The sequence below is a fragment of the Echinops telfairi genome, unplaced genomic scaffold (genome assembly GCF_000313985.2).
Source record: "Echinops telfairi isolate 266 unplaced genomic scaffold, ASM31398v2 ScPeMD7_7400;HRSCAF=8409, whole genome shotgun sequence".
NCBI classification, from domain to species: Eukaryota; Metazoa; Chordata; class Mammalia; order Afrosoricida; family Tenrecidae; genus Echinops; species Echinops telfairi.
The window spans coordinates 37,917,368-37,930,487 of NW_022111300.1; positions in this window are offsets into that span (position 1 = coordinate 37,917,368).

A 13,120-nucleotide genomic window follows, 5' to 3' on the forward strand; every position below is an offset into this window, starting at 1 on the left:
GATGTATGAATTGTTATAAGAGCAGTAAGAGCTCCCAATAAAATGATCTTTCAAAAAAGAACTATATAATCATCACCACAGTCAATTTTAGAACATTTTCTTCTTCCTTGTATTTATTATTACTGTAATTATTATTATTTTTTTTGCAAAGGGACTTTTAATGAATAGCCATGTCTAATATTCAGTATTATGTTGTGTTTGGTTCTATACTGGATACTAATCACTTCCTGCATCCTATTATCTTCAAACATTCAGCAGGTTATTGTTCAATGGCCTTGTTTTAGGGTGCTTTGGGGGACACAGGGAGAGCAAAGAGGACCTCAGAGAGATGGCAGCAGTTGCAAAAGGCAAGATAATTAGTGAAGTGCTTGAACTTCAACAGGAGATGACACACAGAGAACCTCACACAAAGGGTCAGCAGTCTGCTGAAAGCCCAGAGAAGCGCTGGAAAAGCTGGGGGACATTGAACATTTCACTTGGCATGGAAGGGAAGAGATGGCAGATCAGACACGGCAGACAGATTGCAAAAATGACCCTTATATTTTCCTGTTCTGTGCTACACCCTTGAACTGTGACTTGGGAACCCCTTGCATCCAGACTGCCATGCCACAGATGGACCTGGAGGGCATTCTGGTGAGTGAAACTGGCCAATTCCAAAAGGACTAATGTCGGATGAAACCACTACTATAGGATAAAAAACAATACAGCGACTTGCAAACTAAAGGGAACAGACCAAGGTGAGTGGGCAAGCGAGAGGAGTTAGAGTAAAGAACTAGAAGGGTGACAGGTGTTCAGGGACAGACAGGGTGAAGGGAAGGGTGGGCGTTCACAAGAGGGAGAAGAGCAATCAGGAGAGGGGGGTGGGCGTGGAATATTGGGGGTGGAGGATTGTGTTAGTCCGGGTTGACTAGAGAACCAAATCCAGAGACATTTACATGGCTGTAAGAGAGAGTTTTATATGAAGAGACGATTCCAGCCCAGTCCAGTTCAAGTCCGTAAGTCCTATATTAGTCCATATGTTCGATAGCAGTCTATAAATTCCTCTTCAGACTCATGCAACACATGCAATGAGGTTGAATGATCACAGGCCAGTGGATGGAAAGTCTTGTGGATCCAGTGGCAGTGGAAGCATCTCAGCACTGACAGGGGTCTCCATGTGGCTCCTTCAGCTCCAGGGCTTTGGCTCCATCAGAGTAGCTCTATCTAGCTTGTCATCAGGAATGTGAAGCAGATAGTGTGTGTCCCGCCTCCAGGTGTTCCCAGAAGGCTCAGGAGAAGGCCCTGCTGACACAGAGGCCTCATTGGCTATGACCTGCTTGACAGGCTAGACTCCACCCCTTTGCTCAAGTGTATGTCACTGACATGGGTAGACAAGTGATTTGGATTGTTGAAAGCGGAGGGGATGATCTGAAATGTAACACACACACCCCTGTCTAACTCATAATAAATAAATCACACACACACACACACGAACCCCATGCTGTTGTGTCATTTTGGACTTGTGACAACTTCATGTGTGTCGGAGTAGACCTGTACTCCATAGGGTGTTCAGTGGCTTTGAACTTAAGAAAGTTCAGCATTAGGCGCCTCTTCTAGATTGTGTCCGAGTGAATTCGAACTCCCAGCCTTATGGCCAGTAGTCACCTCCAACTGCTTGCACCAACCTTGGACTCCTACCATCAAGAAGTCTATTTCCCACCTCTTGCACCTGAGCAGGCCTGTGCCTTGCCTTGACCAACAGTGTCTTGCCAGCCCGATGCTTACAATCTTGCATCCATACACTCTTTCCTTAATTTCCGTTTCTCTCACGTCACCTCCCAAGCTCAGCATCAATGCTTTATTTCTTATCTAATGTATTATCTACAGTGCCCAGAGGAGAAGACAAAAAGAGAGTCCAAAATTCCATGGGTAATTTAAAAACAAGACAGAACATGAAGAGCCAATTGTCCCCTCAAATCCCTAAGTTACAAAGACCAAACAAAACCATCATAATGATATTTAATTAGGGTTTAATATAGCTTGAATTAAGCTTAGGTCAGATTTATCACATAATAGGTTTTTTTTTTACTCTCAATATTACAGTTAATTGGGACCATTGATTTTACCTATTTGTCTAGTAACTATTGTCTGTTTTGTTGATCTGGGACTATTAGTTATGATTTTTAATACTAATCGAAGTTCATAGATGCTCGTATTTTCACTTTGGTGAGACAGGTGGATCATCTCCAATATTTGCTTTGTGTGAAGCTATCCATCTTCCTCTGTTAAGATACAGCTCCTATTGGACAACAGGATCCAATTAGCAATGGCATGCTTTAGAACACCTTTGAGGTTTGTGTATGGCAAGCCAAAAATACCAAATGCACCATCAGCAGGTCAATTCTGACTCATGGGGAGCTCAGAGGCCCGAGTAGAGCTGCCTCATCTTTCTCTCAATGTGCAGGATGGGAATATAGTTTGGTCATCGTGGTAGAAAGATGAAGAATGTAACTGCTATTACAAAATTATAGACATCTTATTGCACATATTATTTGTAATATTTAGGCTCATAATTTTAATAGCTTGAGAAAATTCATCAACTCTTTATCCCTATTAATTACTGCTCTATTAATAAAATAGCAAATATGGCTAAGTACATTTTTTTCCCTCCAAGAAGCCTTGGTGGCATTGTGGGTTAGGTAGGGGATAGCTAACAGCCACTCTGCAGGGGAAAAGTGAGGCTGTCTCGTCGTGGGAACATGTCTAGAACCAGTAACCCCCTGTCGACTGCTGTGAGTTGGAATCGGAAGGTGGTGAGCCTAAGGAGTAAGGCATGGATTCCTGCCTGGGAGGAGAAGGGGTTGGGGTGGAGCTGGTACCTCGTGACAGGCAGAGGACCAGGGCAGCACAGAGGAAGGAGGGAGAGCTTAAGAAAGAAGAAAACCAAGGAAGAATTTCAGAGGAAAATAACGAGAAAAGAAAAATGATGAGGAAGCAGAGAAGGAGTGAGACCTGAGTATGTTCGACTCACCGTCTGAGCTTGTGGCATTTCAAGGGACTATAAAAGGCACTTTGGTCATTTCTCTAGGCCTTGTTGGCATAAAGTAGCATACCCAAGCTTCCAGAGTGAGTGAATAGTAAGTGAGGCATGGCTTCTGATGCCCATTTTTCTAAGCTCCCTGCTTTCCCATAGAAAAGAAGAAATGATAGTGTGTGAGTGAGAGTGTATGCAGCAATAAATCCTAGTATTCTAGGAGAGGCCACCGGAAAAATCCATTCAAGCCAACAGATATTTATGTGGATATTTATAAATCAATAGATAGCTATTTAGTAATGTTTTATGAGATTTTAAAGTAATAGCAAGTCCTAGATAATCTAGGGTGGTCCTGATAGAAATTACTTTTACCCTCTCTCTCCATAACTGTGTCTGTCAGCTGAAGTCACTCAATTTGGAGTTCAAATCCCATAAGTCAAAAGATGTGACTTTGAATTCCTTTGGGGATACACAGCAAGTGCTAACGGATCAAAGAGGCCACAGAGACCATATGTAGGAATGGTACTTGATTCTCCTGGAATGACAGAGATGCTCCTATTCAGCTTTTGGGTGTGTTCATTGCTAACGGGGGAGCGGTTGTGGCTTCAGTGCTTGGTTTTAGCTTAGCTCAGCTTTCCCTAGATTGTAGGTGGGCATCTGTGATGGTTGAGGTTATGTGGAAACTTGAGCAGGCCATGCTTCTCATCCTCCCTTTCTGTGATCTGATTAGAGCAACCAATCAGTTGAAAAGGGAGCTTCCTTGGGGGTGTGATCTGCATCCACTATATATGCATGTTTGGACAAATTTTCCTATCTGACTCATAATCCTCTCACTTATGAATCTTGGGATGGGAGTCAGCAGTCTGTCTTCCTCTCCGCTGATATGGAGTTTGTCATCTTCTGCAACTGTATGAGTCAGGAGAAGCCTCCAACTTGATTCCTGACCTACAGATGTGTGATTTGACATCCTACACAACTCTGACACATTTTCTTGAAATAAATTTCTTTCTCTCATACGCACGCTTTCTCTTTATATGTGTGCATGTGTATACTCCCTCTCTAGTCTCTCTCTACGTACACACACTATATATAAACCAGTGAGAGGAATATATATGCATCCGCACATATGTATGGTCTGTATCATATATATATCGCTCTTACTGCCGTCTGGTCAATGCTGGCTCATAGTGACCCCCTGAGGGCTTCCACGACTGTAACTGTTTATGGGAGTAGAAAGCCCAGCCTTTCTTCTATGGAGCTACTGGTGGATTTGACTTGGCTTCCATTGAGTAGAGAGCTGCTAACTACAAGGCCAGTAGTTTGAAACCACCAACCACTCATTGGGAGAAAGATGAGGCTTTCTACTCCTGTAACGATTTACAGTCTCAGAAATCCACAGGGGCAGTTCTATTCTGTCCAGTGGGGTCACTATGAGTCAGAATTGACTCAGTGGCAGTGAAATTAATTTTTTAGAGTAGTCCATGGTGTGAAGTAGCAATAGAAATAATAAAATATCACCACCAATAGGTCAAATATTTGTGAGAGACAAGGCCTTGAGTAATTTCACATGTGATAGTTTCATACAATTGTGTCCATCAGGAGCTGGTCGGCTGTCCCTGGACAAAGTGAAAGAAAGGCATGAGTTCAAAGCTTCAGAGTCACAGCTCGAGAGCTGCAAACAAACCCTGAGAGTTGGCACTGATCCCCCGAGAGACTTATTTCTTGTAGTAACAGAACTGATATTATGGAAAATGAAACCTACAATCTTATGCAAGAGTGATCTAATTGCACTATTAATTGAATTATTAACCCCAATGGTGTCTGAAGTTAAAGTGAGGGCACTGACTGGGAAGAAATGGGGGTCCTTTAACGTGGGGTGGGAACATAGGGGCAGATAATCAGGAAGGTGTGGACATTGAGCTTCTAAATTCTTGTAGTCACTCCTGCCAAAAGAACCAGCATTCTTTTTGTTTGTTTGTTTTTGTTTTTTAAGTCATTTTATTGGGGGCTCATACAATTCTTATCACAATCCATCCATCCATCCATTGTGTCAAGCACATTTGTACATTTGTTGCCCTCAGCATTCTCAAAACATTTGCTTTATAGTTGAGCCCTTGGTATCAACTCCTCATTTTTCCCCTCCCTCCCCACTGTACCGGCCTCCTGAACCCTTGATAATTTATAACGTACTATTATTTTGTCATGTCTTATACTGTCCGACGTCTCCCTTTACCCACTTTTCTGCTGGCTGTCTCCCAGGGAAGAGGTTATATGTAGATCCTTGTAATTGGTTATCCCTTTCTACCCCACCTTCTCTCCATCTTCCCGGTATTTCCACTCTCACTACTGGTCCCAAAGGGGTCATCTGTCCTGGATTCCCTGTGTTTCCAGTTTCTATCTGTATCAGTGTCCATCCTCTGGTCTAGCTGAATTTGTGAGATAGAATTGGGATCATGATAGTGGGGGAAGAGAAGAGAGGAAGCATTTAAGAAGTAGAGGAAAATTACATGATTCATCGTTGCTACACTGCAACCTGACTGGCTCGTCTCCTGCCCGCGACCCTTCCATAAGGGGATGTCCAGTTGCCTACAGATAGGCTTTGGGTCCCCAATCTGCATTCCCCCTCATTCACAATGATATGACTTTTTGTTCTTTGATCCCTTCAACACCTTGTGATCACAAAGGCTGGTGTGCTTCTTCCATGTGGGCTTTGTTGCTTCTGAACAGGGCATCAGCTTTCTTCACCACATTTGCTTATGCACCCATTTGTCTTCAGCGATCGTGTCGGGAAGGTGAGCATCATGGTATGCCAGTTTAATTGAACAAGTGTTCTTACATTGAGGGAGTACTTGAGTGGAGGCCCATATGACAACATTGCGCTCCTTTTGCTGAGCAAGCTCCCTACCTCCACCCCCACAGTTATCCCTCCTACTCATACGATAGAGAGAGATGAGGCTTTCTACTCCAGTAAGGAGTACAGTCTGGGAAAATCCCTGGGGGCAGGTCTGCCCTGTCCTGTAGAGTTGCTCAGAGTGAGAATTGACTCGCTGACAGTGAGCGAGTGAGGCTTCATCCGATGAGATGAATCAGCATGCCTGTAGAGTCTTTATCTGCTATAACCTCTGGGGCAGTACCTGCTGTGCTGCCGAGGCATCCCTTGAGGCAGGTGCCTTAGATGACATTGCTGAATGTCTCTAGGACCCACGCCACTGCCCATTTTTGCTACTAGATCTATAACTAGACTTAAATCTCAGCAAGCCTCAAGAAGCAAAGTATATAATTTGATCCCAGAGGAGGTCTATACCGTAGTCCAAAAGAATGGTTTGAGCTTTTTAATATATACAAAACCAAACCAAAACAAAAACACACAAAAAACCTGGGGGATATGCTTAAGAATGGCTATTAAGGATGTGAGAAAATGGTGTGTGGACCATAACGTTGGATCAATCTGAATTTATTGATATGGGCCACTAAACACAGGTTCTTCATTCAGTGTTTCAGCTTGAGAGGTTAGAAGAGGGTCTAATAGTTTATTTGGTTGGTTTACTGAAGCACAGATTAAGCTCTATCATGTTGAAATGCCAGGCCTGCCTTGGCATACTGCAGAAGGTATTTATAGGCTTCTGGAAATTGGCATGTTTTAGAGTCGATTTCTCCGGTTGGACCCACAGACTCACCCGTGGAGGGCTCCGAGGCAAGTGACCAATTTGTGAAGGAGGCCTCAGGGTCCCCGAAGGCTGCTGGACTTGCTATTTTATGCAAGTCAGATTTGTTAGTGGGACCCGACCTACTGAATTCAGGTACTTAACTTCACTGGGCATGATTGGCCCCTCATGGTGGTAGGGTCCAAGTAGCAGCACCTAATAGCCAGAGACAAGATGGATGTGGTGACCAAAATAGAGAGCAGGGGTCAAATCAGTGACCTCAACAGTCTGACTTATATGACATTGGGTCCTTATCATGGTATCCCTAGATGGAAAGTCTATTAAATATATATTTAATTTGCACAAGTATGAAAATTCTAAGTTAAGTGAATGGCATCTTAATCAATGGAATGAAATTCTAATCAAGCGAATGACCCTCAACCAATTCCCAGACTTGCATTCTTGACTGAAACGGAGACCGGATCTCTGTCAGGAAGGGCCCCACTTCCCTGCCTGAACTTTGTACAGTGAACCCTCGCCACTTTGAGCTTTGACTTCCGCGGCTTCACTCTAATCGCGGTTTTTGCGTAACAGCGCATGCTCTGTCATTACTGCCACTGATTGGCTCATACTGTACACGCTTCTGTCTGCATCGCTACGTATCGGAACTACGTATCAGATGCATTTTTGCTTTTGTACAGTGTACTGTAATTGTTTGCGATTTTTAAGAAATTTTATCTAAGCCCTATGATGGCTCCTAAACGAGCTGCTTCTTCTAAGTCTTCTGACAATAAAAATAAGCGCCAGAGGAAGATGCTCACCATCCAGGAAAAGGTAAAACTTTTGGATATGATCAAAGATGGCAAGAAAATCGTGGAGGTTGCACGCCATTTCGACTTGAATGAGTCTTCCGTTCACTCCATCCATAAAGAGGAAAAAAACATCCGTGCTACGGCTACTTTCACTTTCAACAAGGAAGCAAAGCGCATCGTGACAAGTCGTAATAAGTTCATAGTAAAAACGGAGTCTGTCCTAGCCATTTGGATCAATGACAGGCGCAAGAAAAACATTCCGTTGGATTCGATAGTCATCCGGGAGAAGGCAAGGCAGCTCAATCAGCGTTTTACTGCAGACAAACCTCAACCAGAATCCTCTTCTGCAATCCTCTATGCTCTAACTACGAAAATATTTGATTTACAAATAAGGAATCCTACTTCGCGGAATTTCATTTATCACGGTAGGGTCTAGAACCGATTAACCGCGATAAACGAGGGTTCACTGTATTGTTAATCTTCTTCTTCCCAGCATTTTTCAACGTGATCTGGGACCTTCTGTGAGAGTGAATGTTCACGGGGGAAGGAGCTCTCAGACTCTTGGAGGATTATCGAACACTGGCTCTGAACTGACACTAGCTCCAGGAGACCCCAGATGTCACAGTGGCCTGCCAGTAAGAGGGGGAGCATGTGGCAGTTACTAATGGAGTCTTAGGTCAGACCCATCAAGTGGGCCTCTAAATCAGAATGCATCATTGGAATAGACATACTCGGCAGCTGGCTCCCACATTGGATCACAGACATGGGGAACAGGGACTATCCTGGTAAGGAAAGCCCTCTTGAAGCTATTAGAACTGTCTCTGCCTAGGAAAATAGTAAAAGTCAAGTGCATCAGTACATTCTTAGAGGCATTGCAGAGATTGTTGTAACCATCGAGGCCTTGAAGGATGCAAGAGTGGTGACTCACAGTGTGGCCCCTCATGTTTCTGAAACAAAACTCTTTCATCCTCTGTAAATAACTACTCTCTTTCTGAGAAACAACTTTGGCTTGTTACTAGGCCTTAGTAGAGACTGAGTGCTTAGCTCTGCGCCATCCAGTCACCTTGTGGCCTGAGCTGCCTATTGTGAACTGCATGCTATCTGACTCACAGAGTCATACAGCCGGTTCCATCATGAAATGGAAGCCGTGTCTACAAGGTTGAACTCAAGCAGGATCTGAAGGCACAAGCAAGTCTAGGAAGAAATGGCCCAAATCCCCACTGCTGTCCCCACTGCTGTCACATTAATTTCCTTACTCCAATCTGCACCTGGGGCCCCACGGGGAGTTCCCTGCAATCAGCTGACGAAGGATAGACAGCCTCTGCCTTCGGCGTGGCTCTGTGTGACCTGTCGGCCCCACATGGAAATGGACAACAGCAGCCCTTTTGGGGAGCTCCCTGGCGTGCAGTGGTAAAAAGAGATCCTCCCTGTGGGCAGAATTTCAAGCAGTGCAACTGGTTGTTTATTTTTCTTGGATGGAGTCAAGGCCAGATGTACCACTGTCTACCGATTCATGGGCTGAATGAATTCAATGGTTTGGCTGGATGGTTAGAGACTTGGAAGGAACAGCACTGGAAAATTGGTGGCAAGGAGATAGGAGAGAGAAGTATGTGGATAGACCTCTCTGCGTGGGCCAAATAATGGAAGATATTTGTATCTCATGTGAATGCTTACCAAAGGGTGACCTTGGAGAGGAAGAGTTTACCAATCAAGTGGAAACTGATCATCTTCTTTCCCCAGCCAATCTGGGGATTGCCCAGTTGACTCATGGACAAGGTGACCATGGTGGCAGGAATAGAGGTTATGTATGGGCTTATCAACACAAGCTTTCGTGCACCAAGGCCAAATTAGCAACAATCTGTCAGCAGCAGGGACCAACACTGAGTCCCCAGTATGGCACCATTTCTAGGAGTGATCAGCAAGCAACCTGGTATCAGGCTAAGTACATTGCCACTTCCATCAAAGGGATGGTAGCAGATTATAGATTTGTCTTCCTTGCATATAAAACTTCTGCCAAAACTACCATCCGTGAACTTGTAGAATGCTTTATCCCCCATCACGATAGCCCAACACAACATTGGATCAGGAAATCACTTCTTCATAGTAAAATGAAGTGTGGCAATGGGCACATGCTCATGTAATTCCATGGTTTTATCTTGTTTTCTATCCCCCAGAGGCTTCTAGCTCTACAGAACAATGTAACGGCTATCTAAAGACAGTTATCGCTCCAGTTAGATGGCAATATCTTGAAGGGTTAGGGTGATGCACTTCATGAGGGAAACATTGTATGTGCTCTAAATCAGGATCCAAATCACGGTGTTGCTTCTCCCATTGCCAGGATTCATGGGTCCAGGCATCAAGGAGTAGAAATGGGAGTGGCAGCACACACTGTTCCTCCCGGTGACCCACGTGTAAAATGTTTGCTTCCTGTGCTGTGGCCCAATGCATTGCTAGTTTAGAGATCTTAGTTATAAAGGAGAAATGCTTCCACCAGAAGACAAAACACGGATTCCATTGAACTGCAAGGGAAGAGTGATTTTGGCCACTTTGGGCTCCTCTGGCCTCTGGGTCAGCAGTCCAAGAAGGGAGATGCCATGCTGGCCAAGGGGAGATCATATTGGTCTGAAGTGCGGAGGTAAAGAACAGTCTCTTAGTACCACTATGTCTCATTATTCAAGTCAGAGGAGTACTACAGCAACCTAATTCTGACCTGATTTCTAATGGCCCAAATCTTCCAGAAATGAAAGATTGTTTTCATTCCTTTACCACCAGGTAAAGACCACCAGTTAGCCTTCCAAAATGGGTGCTCCATTGTATACTCCCACCAGCAACAGGAGCATCTCAGTTGCTCTACATTTTTGCCAACGCAGGTGTTGCCAGTCCTTATAAATTGCCATCATTCTGCTAGGTATGTAGTTGCTTCTTGTTGGGATTTGAATTTGCATTTCCTGGATTCTCAGTTTGAGAGAGCCCTTTTTCATTGGTCCATCGGCCATTTGTTTATCTTCTTCGGTGAAGTGCCTGATTAAATCTGTTGCCTATTTTATTTGGTAGTTTGTCTCATTATTATTGATTTGTAGGAGTTCTTTATGTATTCTGGATCGGAATCTTTCATCGGATACAAGCCAAGGGTAATTCTGGCTGCAAATAGCAGAACTTAACTGGTGGTGATTTGAGCAATAACAACTTCAATTATCTGGTACAACAAAACATTCAGATCCAGACAGTGCTTGGCTTACTTACTGCCACACTTAGAAGTTGGCTTTTCATGCTTGTGCTTGTAACCTCGTGTTTTTTTAGCTTGCCATCATTGCTTTAAGTACTGTGCCTACATTCAAAGACATTCTCAGTGGATGGAGATAAAAGTTGTTTCTGAGAAGCCCCCTGAACTCTCCTCTTATTTCTTCTTGGCCAGGGTTAGGATCTCACTTGTACTCTCTATCTCTCTCTCCCATCGATACACACACATTCCACCAGGAGCAAGGAAGGCTGGGAAAATGAGCATCAGACACTGGTTTGCTCTTCTGTAGCCATGATTGAATTAGAACATAATTACTCCTGCCCTGAGGCTGGCTATGTTGCACAAACACAGGTGTGTTCAGGAAGAAGGGTGAATTGGCTGCTGATAGGCACCTAAGAGGTCATTATTAACATACAACATTTTAGCTATATGTTACTCACCAAGGCAGTGAGGGATCCTTTGGAAAAATTTTAGAAGCTTTATTAAGCTCATGGCAGCGTGACAATGTCTGTAAGACGTTAGAAAAACAACTTCTTGACCGTAGAGCCTAGGCAAAAACAACTCCCATGAAATATCTGATTTCCAAAGAGGTCTATTGGTGATGGCAGATCAATTAAATTATTAGTTATGATCACAATTTATTGCTGCTCAAAACTACATTTTCTGAGGGAACAAGGCCTGCTGAGCTTCAATGGGAGTTTTGAAGGCAAATGGGGGTGTTGGGTTTCCCTACAAGCAAAGCCTGTGATAAGAACATTTCACATAGTTGATCTGGGAAGTGGTTCTAGGAAGCACCAGTCAGACCAGGGAGAAGACGACACTGGGGCAGGTGATACAATGTCACATCGACTGCTATTGATGCTGCTGGGTGCCAGAGAGTGGAAGAGAATGCACTAAAGCATTGTCTAACCCAATGGTTCCCCATGGGCCCCAGCTGGCTTTGTGTGTGTGTTGGGGTGTGGCAAGGGGAAGAGGGGCAGACTGCTATCTGTAACAAGCTCTTCAAATGCTTCTTCTGCAAGCTTATACTCTCTTGTGGTTGGAAGGGGTGCCAGCCCCCCCCCCCCCACTAACCACCGGCTCAATATGCACAATTGTACGGTTGAGATACATAAATATTATATTAAAGTCATCGAGAGCATGAGAGATAGAAGAGAGATAGAAATAATGGAGTCAAACACGTTTCATGGTAGCAATGCTCACCTCAGCCCCACTTGGTGGTCCATGTGGAGAGAGTGGGAAGGGAAGGAGGACAAGGGGCAAGGGAACAGGGGAGAGAGGACGGGAGAGGAGAGGGGGAACCTATGAGAGGCCAAGGGAGGGGAGCCCGAGAGACATCTCTTTATTAACCCCGGCCTTTGTACCTCTGGGAGGAGTGTGCAAGCCCACTAATTACAGGTAAAGACATACGTCACAGGAAGGGGTTGCACTATAGGTTACACAGCAATGAGATGGGGACAATCTAGGGGTATACACGCAATAGGAAGAGGAGGGTTTGGGGGTATCCATGTGACAAGATGCACGGATCCTAGATTCAGGATGGCAGCCTAACTTTGGATGTCACTGAGCAGGTTTGATCTGTTCTCCGGATCTCCATAGAAACCATTACCAGTAGGGTGTGAACCCCACCTACAGGAACCAAGCTAATGGTCTCAAGCCTCTGGGAGAAGTAGCCCATTTTCCTTAACAGCAGGGAGCAGGGCCTACCTGTCTGGCAATTGAATGTCTTCAGGGAGGATGTTTCTAAGCATCTGACCTCCCACCATATGCTGGCAAAAAGCCCCTCAAGGTTGGCATGTCTTTGGGGGAGACAAAGATGGGGAAAAGTCTCTTTATAATCCCACACTCTAGGGAGGGTCTTGATCAATCAGAACACATATTCATTGATTTGATCATGGGTGTTAACACTCTTGAATTTCATGCATTAGTGTGACCCGCACCCTAGGCTCATAGTATAGAGCAAGAAATGTGCACCGTGGTCGAGGCAAGGCTGGACAAGGGTCTCTCCCAGGATGTTGGCTTTGACAGAAACAGCAGGAGTAATAGGTGGGCTCAAGACGGAGGCACACACAGTGGCTGTTCTAGGAGAGGAGGACCAATCTACTCCTGCTTAGATCCTAACAGCTCCTTCAATATCTGAACTTCATGAGGTGAGGCAGGAATTTGCCTTTTAAAGCAGTAAGCTCTATCTAAAGGGCTCCTGGGAGGAAATACAGTGTGTAATTGCAGGGGACTTCAAGGCACAGAAAACATTAACAAGACACATGAGAAACAGTAGCTATTGATGCTATAGTATATCCTTGAGGCAGGCGGAGTGCTCCCATCTGCTGAAAGTAGCCTCAGCGATGTCTTCCTACTGGGATCAGATTAAAGAGAAAAGATTTTGAAATTTATGGGAGAAAAGCTTTTA